This window comes from Trachurus trachurus, assembly GCF_905171665.1.
Source record: "Trachurus trachurus genome assembly, chromosome: 13".
Taxonomy (NCBI): Eukaryota; Metazoa; Chordata; class Actinopteri; order Carangiformes; family Carangidae; genus Trachurus; species Trachurus trachurus.
The window spans coordinates 23776030-23786955 of NC_139892.1; the positions used below are offsets into that span (position 1 = coordinate 23776030).

The following is a 10926-nucleotide window of genomic DNA, read 5'->3' on the forward strand; positions in this document are numbered from 1 at the left end:
CACTCACTGAGATCCAGACTTAACAACTGTTTTGTGATGAGTGTATGAGGATAAGGTAGAGCAGCAACAACAGGTGCAACCACTGTGCTGCTGTGCTAATGGCTTGTGAGTATAAATGAGCAGCTGTCAGATCAAAACAAAAACGTTCCTGTTTTGTGTGTTTATACACTACTCACAAAAAGTTAGGGATAACTTAGAGATATGAAATTTCAGAATTCACCTAAAATGCACTGTAACCTTTACAGGTGAACTTTTAATGCACATGTCCAACTTTTCAATGTTTCAATATTTATAACATAACATGCTGTTCTCTAGGCAAAAACGGCAAAAATCACATGCCTGATCATGAGACCAAGACAACATCTAACAGTCCATCAACAGTACCTGGACCATGTTGAGGCTTTGGGATGTTTTAGAGGGAAGTCTCCACTGAGCTCAGAGTAGGGCTGGGACGATATCCTTTTCTCCCGATTTGATTCTTCTACGATTTTTTGGATGCTGATTCGACTACAGACTATTCCAGGAACCATATTTCCCCCAAAAATACACATCACATGTATGTCAGTTTTTAAGATTTATTCAGCAGCAATATATATGTTTACTCTCTTTTCAAAAGCCTGGACTGCATAAAAAAGGCAAAAATAAAAGAGTATAGAAAAAACAGGCTTCTGAAACCTTTCTGACAAAATGAGATATAGACTGAGGTAAACTGCTACATTTTAACATTTATCTGCACACAATACTCCATTATAAAGTGAACTTAAACCCTATTCAAAACCTGGAGTCTCTGTATGTAAAAAAAGGCAAACAAATGCACATTGCACAATAAAAAATATATAAATAAATAAATAAAATAAATAAAAAAAATCGATTTAAAAATCGTCAAAAAAAAATACTGCAATACTTATGTGAATCGATTTTTTCTCCCACCCCTAGCTCAGAGTGTCATCAGGAGGTTGCAACAGAGACACAGAGAGACTGGAAGAGTCACAGAAAGGCAGAGAAGTCGACGTCCTTTGGCCACATGACAAGTTATTGAGGTGTAGACATTTTTTGTTGTGGTATAGCCACCACCACTGTTGTTAGCTTTTGTTTCAATAAATTGTTTGAGATGAAGAAATTACTATTCCATACAACTAATTATATCAGTATAAGGATAAGATACAATTCAGCTTGTGTAGCTTTACACCTCACAGCAGATTTAAACTACAGCTCCGTGTGACAGCAGCAGGTGGAGTGGGTGGCACTCCCTGGACAGAGCACAGGAATGGGGGGCACGGCAGGAGGAGGAGGCGAAGATTTGAAATGCCTCGCAGCCCGGTCTTATTATAGATCAGAGTCACATCTGCAGGTCTCCACAGGCCCTGCCCATGCCTGCACTGGTCAACATGGACCCTCAGCCTCCTGCATATGTGGGTGTGGAGTAGTAAGTGGGAGGAACCTGCTGTATTTTTACCCACTGTTTAATGGGTGTCAGCATATAAACATATATTCTCCTGTACATTTCATAAACTATATGATTTACTTTATGTTCAGTTACAAACACTACAACTTGATTACAGGCTGTGTGCATTTCTCTGTAAACTGAGCACTTTGACAGTATTAATATAGGACCTACACCTGCTTTGTAATCACAAATGATAATATGGGACAATTAACTCATCATCTCAAATTAATCATTTATTAAACATAATAACACCTGAGGGGGAATTCAGTGGGACTATGTGAGCAGTAGATTACGTCATAGCTGGACTCTCCATCTTACTAATAGGTTGCAGTGACCCTGCTTTATTTGAAAAAGCAGATACTCATGGTTCCCAGTAAGATTTTATATTGTTTCTATTTCTATTGTGGACCCTGTCATGATGACTGAATGGTTTTTATGCATTACCACTTCTTTTTGGATATTATAGATTATATAGATTTCAAAGTCTATATTTTTGAAAGCGTTGAAGTTCGAATGATGATCTAATTAAATTAGAGAGTAGTCTGCATAAAATGTAAGCATATAATTTGTGCCAATTCAAAACCACCATGCTATAGAGTGAGCTAAATAAAAGCTGACAACAGATGACTGCTGTAGATTTCAGTCATTCTTTAGGTGCTTTAAAGGTCAGCGGTGAGTTTATTTACCCTGATGAACTGCGCGGGAAGATGGAGAAGTGTTGACATCTTAGTTAGGTGCAAAATGTTGGGTGTGGTTTTAATCTTTTAATCTTTTGAATCTGGTGTAAATTATTGTATTTAACACTTTATGAATTATGTGATATTGTTGTTAAATAAAGAGACACAATCTTAGAGCTCTGTCATATTAAAGTTAGAGTTAGTACTGTTGGTGCTACAACAATCCTTTCATCCTTTCTTGCAGTGCCATGGAAAATCACATCCAGGAGCCTTGTAAGAGAAAACAATGTCAAAAACTAACAAGTTTGTTGATGCAAATTCAGTTGCCAAATTGTTTGTGTTGCTGCAGTGACTCAGATCAACACAGTTCAGTCTCTCTGCGGGCTAATCCTGTGTTTACATCCTGACAGACAGACCCAACCACAGACTGTGCCAGCACTGATGACTGAACACACAGACCTCAGATGTGATCAGAGCGCTGTGACAGAACAACGTCCAGGGAGCAAAATCAAAAGGCTCAAACAAGCCAGTGCCTGTTTGTTACATGCCCCAGACTGCTCCCGAACTGTTTGAACGCCATATTATTTCCTCTAGACTCTGTTCAGAAAATGAATTAATAATAATCTATTTAAATGGGACAAAAAGGTTTAATTTCTAATAATGCACAGAGGAAGAGGTGGGACTGGGTGCTAATATGGATTGCATAGCCAACACGTAATTAGAGAGTCTGAGCTCTCTGTGTCTAAGTACTCTCACACTGAGCTTTCAATCTTAAGATCAGAGGACAGATCATGCAGCTGAAGAGCGCGCTGCTGCAGTCAACTACTCTGCAGTTTGTCCAACAGAGACTGGATTAAGTTGTCTCAAGTAGATTTGATAATGTAGGCGCGTTACTGAGGACGCTGACTACAGTTGCCAGTTTCTCACGTGTGATTCTTTAAAAAAATGAAAGCACATTCACCACCATCTCCTGGTATACATTATTGAGCAGCACCAGTCCAGTGAGATACCTTACTAAAGGTGAAGCACCAGCATACATGTAGCTCCCTGAACAGATCGGAGCACTGATATGAGACATTGTTGTAAACCAACCACACAAAATGATTTCAAAAAACCCATCATGTTTATGTGATTGGCGGGGTTTGTTTGAGCTGGAGCAAAATCCGTCAATCAGACGGTGTGGACTAAACTCCCAGACCAAGGCAGCTCCAACAGGAGGGCCACAGTCTGTGGAAACCCTTCACTAGATCTTTATTCATCGTTTCAATTATGGTCATTTATACATGATTTTAAAGGTGAATGTCTGTTTGGGAAGTGACCTTATAATCAGTCTGTGATGTGCATGAATTGTTTTTCAACTATTGTCAACATGTGAGTGAATTTTCTGATTATCCTGTTCTGCTCATTTTGACAGCTAAAAACCAAATATATGACTTAGTGATCCCACAGGATCTCTTTTTTCTGTTTCTGGTGCTGACAGTTGATTTAAAAACACAACTGATCCCTCCGAGCTTCTGTCAATGATGGTAATGGTGTGCTGAGAGCTGAATAGTTTGAATAGCAGTGGACTTGTGTAAATAACCATGTTCACAGCCCCCTATGAGCAGATTAGAGATTGACAAGTTAATAATATTATAGTTGGCTCAGTGGTCAGAGCATCAGGTGTCCATCCAAAGAAAACAACCACCAATCTGCCCTTTAAAACATGATGTTTCTTTTACATGACACTGCAGCAGTGATGCAACATACGGCCCACGGTGTGAAGCTGTGATTTATTTGTGGATGAAGCGGAGTATTATCAGCAGAGGCCAGATATTGACAAAAATAGGTTTTCTCCTCACACACAGTTACATAAGAGTACACACACGCAGAGGAAATACCGCAACACTTTCTCACAATTGGTTGCAACCCGAGTGCATAGCACAAACCTTTTTCAATCTAATTTTAGGTTACAACCAGAGGATGGAAACTTTTTTTTTCTATTTCAGACACCAGGCTGACTGGAAATACTCCAACAAACAACAGTTTTTAAAAGACACACTGAAATGTACAAATCAACATTAGTAGGTCATAAGTGCTCAAGTCTCTTCTATGTGGAGTCTGCATTATGCTGTGTTCTCTTCACTGCTTCAATGCAAATTTTCTAACACTTGACCGTGATCGATGCCTTGTACCCTGGCCTGTGCTGGTCGCCACTTCCTGGTGGGTTGCCAGGTTTGTGGACATTGCATTAGATGTCATATTTCAATGTCTAGAAGAAGCGTCACATCGACCTTTAAAAAGCAGCATCCAGGCATGACTGATGAGTATGAAAGAGAAACTCGTGAGTCCAAGGAAGAAGAAAGAGAAAACGTTCACTAATAAGAATAAAGGCAATGTGCCAAAAGAAGAGCCAAGATTGTCCTCCTCCTTATTTGTAAGACCTTGAATTATCATCGTGCAGTGAAGTATGATGCCTTTTGCTGTCGAACTATCGACTTCATAGAGTCAAACTGGAGACAGAGTGAACAACATGTGCTCTGCAGCCATACAAGATAAAGAAAAGATAAAAAGAGATGCTTTGAGGGTCTTTTCATGAACTGAGTACAGTTGAAAGACTTCCTCTCTTTCTTTTATTGACTGATTCATTGACATTGTCTCCATGGTAACTTCAACATAGTAAACACGTGTATGCTGCGTGAACAGGCAGTATGAAAACCAACAACCAGCTTTAGAATTGGATGACAAGTGAGGGGTTATGTTCAGAGGGATTTGCTGCAGTAGCTACAACTGTTTACAGTGTGTTATCCAAACTACATCTACTGTTTTATTTGGCAGATAAAACTTCATTTCAGGAGTTTGAACCATACAACAAACTAAACAGTAAGAAAATCTGTGTTGCTAGTTTGATTTTTTTTATGTGTCTCTTGTGCATCCACCAAGATTATGGAAGTGCAGTCCTTATACAGTGTGGAACCACAAATGCCATGCACCTACTCACGTTTTACAAACATCTGATGTTACTGACATTAAATCCTTTATTGTAATATTAGATCAGCCTACTGTAGCATTGTGTCATTAAAAAAAAAAGACTGTAGCTGAGCTGTTGATATCAGAGCAGTGATAAGTGCAGCAGTATTAAAACAGTTCATTCATCACATAGGTCGGTGCTGCTGCTTCAGAGGTTATCAGAAAGTATCAAACTTCTTTGTGCTGGGATACTATGTTTAAAGTTTGAATTTTCTCTGACCTGACACTGGTGAATGAGGAACTATGTACTTGCAAGCGGTTTATAAAAGTATTGATGTGTCTGGACCCTGAAGAGAGGAGCGATGTATAAGCAAAAAGCTTAGATTTTATAGTAAAACCTTTTGATGATTTACACTGTAATTTTGTTGTATGAGTTAGGTACCAACTAAAAACTGACCAGTTCTGTCTGGTCCACTACTTCTTCTTTAGGCTCCAAGAGACTATGAGCCACAAGGGAGACATTACAGGAGATTGCAGAGGGAATGAGCTCATATTTGGTAACAACAAAACACAGCAATGTTACATGTTTCACTGTTACACTATAACATTTTGTTATAGTTTTAACCTGAACACCAGCAGAAACCCCTAACAATGATAGCCTACATTTGTTTTCCTCCTGTTATAGCTGCTGCAGTGCAGGATGCACATGCCAGTTAGGAGAAAACACTGAGACATGTAGACTATAGACTCACATTTTATCTGCTTCTTAATCCAAATCACAGAATCAGGTGTTTTCCCCCTACTATTCACAACTGCTTAAATGATATGTAAAACTACAAAATGAATGCTATAACACAATGTGTCTACAGTACTCCTTAATTCTCAAGTAAGATCAACACCATTTTTCACATTATGTACCAGTATTTTCATAATTATATAGTATGATTCATTTCTTCTTTCCTCTTAAATGCCTTTGTTACTCCCACAGTAATCTTTCTTCTTTGTACTTTAACCACCAGTGTTTCAATTATGTCTAGTCCTATGTAACAAAATCACGGGCTGTGTTATAAAGTGTAGCTGATGCTACAACCACAACAACAGGGCACTGATGCTGATGGGGTGGATGGCTCCCACTGGGGCCGTTTGAGCTGAACTTTTAGGCAGCATCATTGAGCATGATGTCTAAACCTTTCAAGATTAGTGAGATAAATCCCAGCGGGTCTGCTGGCTACTTGAGACATCAGATGGAGGAAACAAGACACACCCGCAGGCGTGAGCCTCTGGACAGGAAATGCCCCAATATAAATAGGAATCAGAGATGATTTGACTGATATACTAGGCTGTGTGTGGTGAGAGCCACACACACAGTCATTTAAGGATACACAGATCCAGACTGTAAACTGTATCTTACAGTTCAAAGAGTGAATATAATATCTGAAACATTAAATGACACATGCTACCAGGTCACTGTTTACATGAGTCTTCCTTCCTGTAAAATCCTCTTGACTCTGTGTACACTGTGTAGCCTCAAATGTACGTCAACCAGTGTTTCCTCATGAGGTCTCCCCGCTGGACTGCCCAATCGACTCTTGACCCTGCTTCCTGGTCTAAAATTAACCCCACCCACAACCGCAACCACCACCACCCAAAGTCTGCCGCCAGGAAACTGCTATCATCATCCATCATTTCATTTCTGACGTCATTTACTCTCAGCTCATGGATACACAAACAAATTACACCTGCTGCTGTTTTATTTTCCACACATCTTCCAGAGCAACATGTTCGAAATAAAACTGATTAGGATTTCTTAAAGCGTCCACAATAACAAAATGCCCCAAGAGTTTGACACCTAGGACTTTATTTGTAGCATCAGACTCAGACCTGTGATCCCAGTGACAGTCTGTACCGGCAGACTTAAAGGAGAGTCCGGTTACTGGCTTCCATTGGGTCGAGTCCAGCTGATGAACACAACAGACAAACAAGCTCTAGTACTCTGAGAGCTCGGGAAATCTGCAGCCAGGTCACATAAAATATACATTTAACCTACAAATTGAGATTGTTACGTGAATCATAAATGTTCAGGAACACAGAGGAATGCTTAACCTTTGACCCACGGGTCTTCATAATTAATTAGCTTTTACTTTACAAATCATCACAAGATTTTACAGCTGCAAATGTTGAGTTTGGCAGGGAATATCACTGTATACAGAGTTAACAGAGTTGTAGTATTTATCCCATGTTGTTGCCACAGCTCCTTCGTGTCTGTTGACTGTCTGTGCTGTTGCTGACATTTTCAAGACCAGTTTACGAACATTGTTAAAGATTGCATTCAGTATTGAAGTTTGGCTCAGTTCTTTCTCGCGGGTAGGCAAAGGCTGTCCAAGCCCTCTCTTTGATCCAACCAAGCAGAAACAATTCATCAATCAATGGGTCAATCCAAATCTGCATGTAAAGGTGGAGAAATCTATTCTATGGAGATATTAGGAAACATATCTTGCCAACAAAGGCAACAAAAACAGCTGACGCTCTCATCCAAATATGTTTTAATGAAGTCCGGTATTATATTAATATTATATCATATTAAGTCTAATATAATGTTATACCAAAATCACAAGCAATATCTGAGGCCCAACATTTACCCACTGATACATTATGTAACTAGGTGCCACGCATGTGTTGCTGATCCTCTATCATAGCGTGGGTGTGTTTTGGCGGCATCAGCCTCTGTACCTACTTTGGGCCAACGCACATACCAGGCTAGCTGAGCTCTGTGGAGGAGCTGGAACTGGGGGGCAAACAGATCCTATGACCATCACACTGCAGCTGTCGCTGGAGTGTAACATTAAGACAGGGGCTATTTGAAATGACTGCATACTACCACTAGTTGCTCTGACAGCTCTGCTCAGCAGCATAAAGTCAAACCACTTCAAGAAATATGTTTTTTTTATGTCGATTTTTATCACATGAACAGTTTACAGTCAGTTGTTTAAAAGAGCAGTAAACTATACTGCCGTGCAAAGGCAAAAGACCGTAACTCAATTTTTGGCGAAAATGAGTTATTGTCATTTTTGGGACAATAAGCATCAGTTTTATCATGTGAACAAATATTATGGGTCAATTTTGTTGTTTTTTGGAAAAAATAAGATGTTGTCTTTGCCGTAACTTCTAAAAGTCAAGGGAAAACCAAGGCAGAAGCCCGTAACATCAGTTAAGGTACTCTGCCTTTGTTTTGCGGCACTAATGGAACGTTCCGATCATGGTTCCGATGAGTTACGGCGGAGTTACGGTAGTCTGCCTTTGTTTTTCAAAGCACCAAAATGAAGTTATTTACCGCGCTTGTAGTTACGGTATGCCTGTGTATTATGGAATTGAAGGACGTCTCAAACACCTTCAGTAAGGATGCCGGGGCCGGTAGCCTTGTTAGCTAGCTAGCTAGCTAGGCTATTTGACAAACAAAACACAACTGCTCCTATATGATCCGCAAATTATAAGTGAATAAGCAACAGCTGGCTTGCCAGCTGCAAGAGATCGTAAATCAAAGTCTGAATACTGAATAGTTTTCTCGTGCCACACAGGCTAGTTAGCCTCCTGCCTGCCTAATGCTGACAGCCCACTGACAGAAAACAAACAACGCGACTCGCGAGTGGGTTGGGGACGTGCACACACACCTACACTCACGCACACACACACACACACACACACAACTCAGCAGCGAGCTGGAATTTAGATTGCAGCCTACCTTGTCTTAAAACCTGGTCAAAATCCATGGCATACAAATATCCACTGAGAAGACATGATTGTTGACAATCCATTTTTTAAATCCACCACGAGTTTTCAGCATTAGCCCAAAACAATCTGTTGTTTACAGATACTTGCTTCATACTTTCCATGTCATCTGTCTCTGAACTCTGTCTTATTACAACAATTAGTGTGGCTTAGTAACGAAGATGTTGCCCTCTAGCTTTTGGAAGTAATAACAACTCCTATCTGATGTCTTGAAATGTCAAGAAAAATAAAAACAGTCATGTCGATGTCATAGGCTGTGTTGGCCAGAAAAAAAAATATCAGTGGGTGTGGCCATTGTTTGGCATGGAAAACATTATTTATTTTTATTAGGCCTATATAATTATTGTAATTATGAATTATAAACTGGTATAAAATCTATGAATCTACAAGTTGCACCTGCATTTAATGTCACAAAAATAATGAACATGGGGTACAAATTGTTTCATATGAGTTTGGATTAACTCATTCATCCATCCATTCATTCATTCATTCATTCATCATCTGTGGCTATTTATTTCCCATTTTATTCAGGAAAATGTATTAGTATTTTATTCATCAATTCTAGAAAACTTAAACAGTGTCATCAAACATACTGACAAAACAAAAGTATATTCTGTTATTAAAATAGAAGTTAAGGTCTTTTGCCTTTGCATGATCCACTATTGTTCTTTGGATAATGCAAAGGCAGAATACAGTAACTTCCGAATAAGGGTCAAAGGTCAAGTTTAAGATAAATTTTTTTTGGTGGATAAATAACTTCATTTATTAATAGTAAAATGCCAAATTTTCAGTGTTCTACCTACAACTAATTTGGCAGGACACCAAAATAACTTTAAAGTCATTTTTCTCAGTTTTACACTCTGGTGAGTTAAGGTCTTTTGCCTTTGTAGGGCAGTATAGTACTGCTCAATGTGGTAAACCCCATTAATAACAGTGAGATTACAAATTATTTCTAAACTTGTATAAAGACACTATAATTTCTGATAAATTAGAGGTTGGGTGATTTTGGTACTCCTGTCCCACACACATAGCACTCCCGAAGGATTAAAATAAATGTTACAGATAATTTTCAAGTGTTGTTTGACACACATCTCATTACAAGAACACTCTTATAAACTTGGATTCATAGTGACATGCCACGCTGCAAATAGTTACCATAAACCTCTGAATACTGAAGTGTTTGTAACCAGCAACTGGCATGTTGGAATAAACAGAAGTGGCAGCTGTCTAACTAAAACTGTCTTTGCATTTAAACAGCGTGCTATTGTTATGCTTTCCAAAGTCAGCAATGTGGAGTCTGCAGGCTGCCACATAAACTATTCTGCACAGCTCTCGGCTCCTGAGCTGAAGTGATGCACTACTTCAGAAAACTAATCACGTTTTAGGCTGATTTAAAACTAAATTATACAAACACTGAGAACCAAAGGCATGGTGACTGACACATACAGTACACTGCTGCCACTCCAGAGGAGGAGACAGTTCTCTCCCAACAACTGCTTTTTCTACATTTTCCAAAAGCAACACCAGAAAACCTTCACAGATCTGCAGACTGCACTGAATCATCAGCACAGAGACTTTATGAAACCACATCCATCCAACCTACCTTAATTCTCAGCCTCAGCGTGTCTCCTCCGGTGGTTCAGAGGTGACAGACCTCCACCTGTAGCAGCAGAGGTTCAATCTCAGCCTCTCTCTCCTCTCTTTTACTCCTATGACTCCCTCTCTCTAACGTGTCTTCAGCTACTCTCCTTCACGTTTTTGTCTTGCTGCTTCTCCCTTCTCTCTGTCTGATGCCTTTGCCCCTTGCCACCAGCCTGCCTCTTGCTCCCCTCAATGAAACCTCGGGCCTGTCTCGGGCCCATGGCATCTGTACAAGGGACATATCCAGCCACCTGATTGGCCATAGGGCAGGGAAATGCCCCATATTAGGGCAACAGGGGGCGGGGCTGCATAAGGGAGGAGAAGAAGATAACAAAGTTTGTGACATAGTGGACTGTCTGTGTGAGTTGTGAGGCTACTGACTGAGGCTACGCTCTCTGTCTCACAGATTCCTCCAGCATTCTTGCA

The 10926-nt window shown here is 39.8% G+C and overlaps 1 protein-coding gene across 3 annotated transcripts in view; it reads right to left on the reverse strand.

The window, feature by feature from the left end:
• prx (periaxin) overlaps nucleotides 1-10697 on the reverse strand; it is a 38398-nt gene extending 27701 nt beyond the window's left edge. For all 3 annotated transcript variants that reach the window (XM_083985202.1, XM_083985201.1, XM_083985200.1), the window contains exon 1: nucleotides 10463-10697. The gene's annotated coding sequence lies outside the window, so the exon portion shown is untranslated. The remainder of the gene's footprint in view (nucleotides 1-10462) is intronic.
• Between the last annotated feature and the right edge of the window lie 229 nt (nucleotides 10698-10926).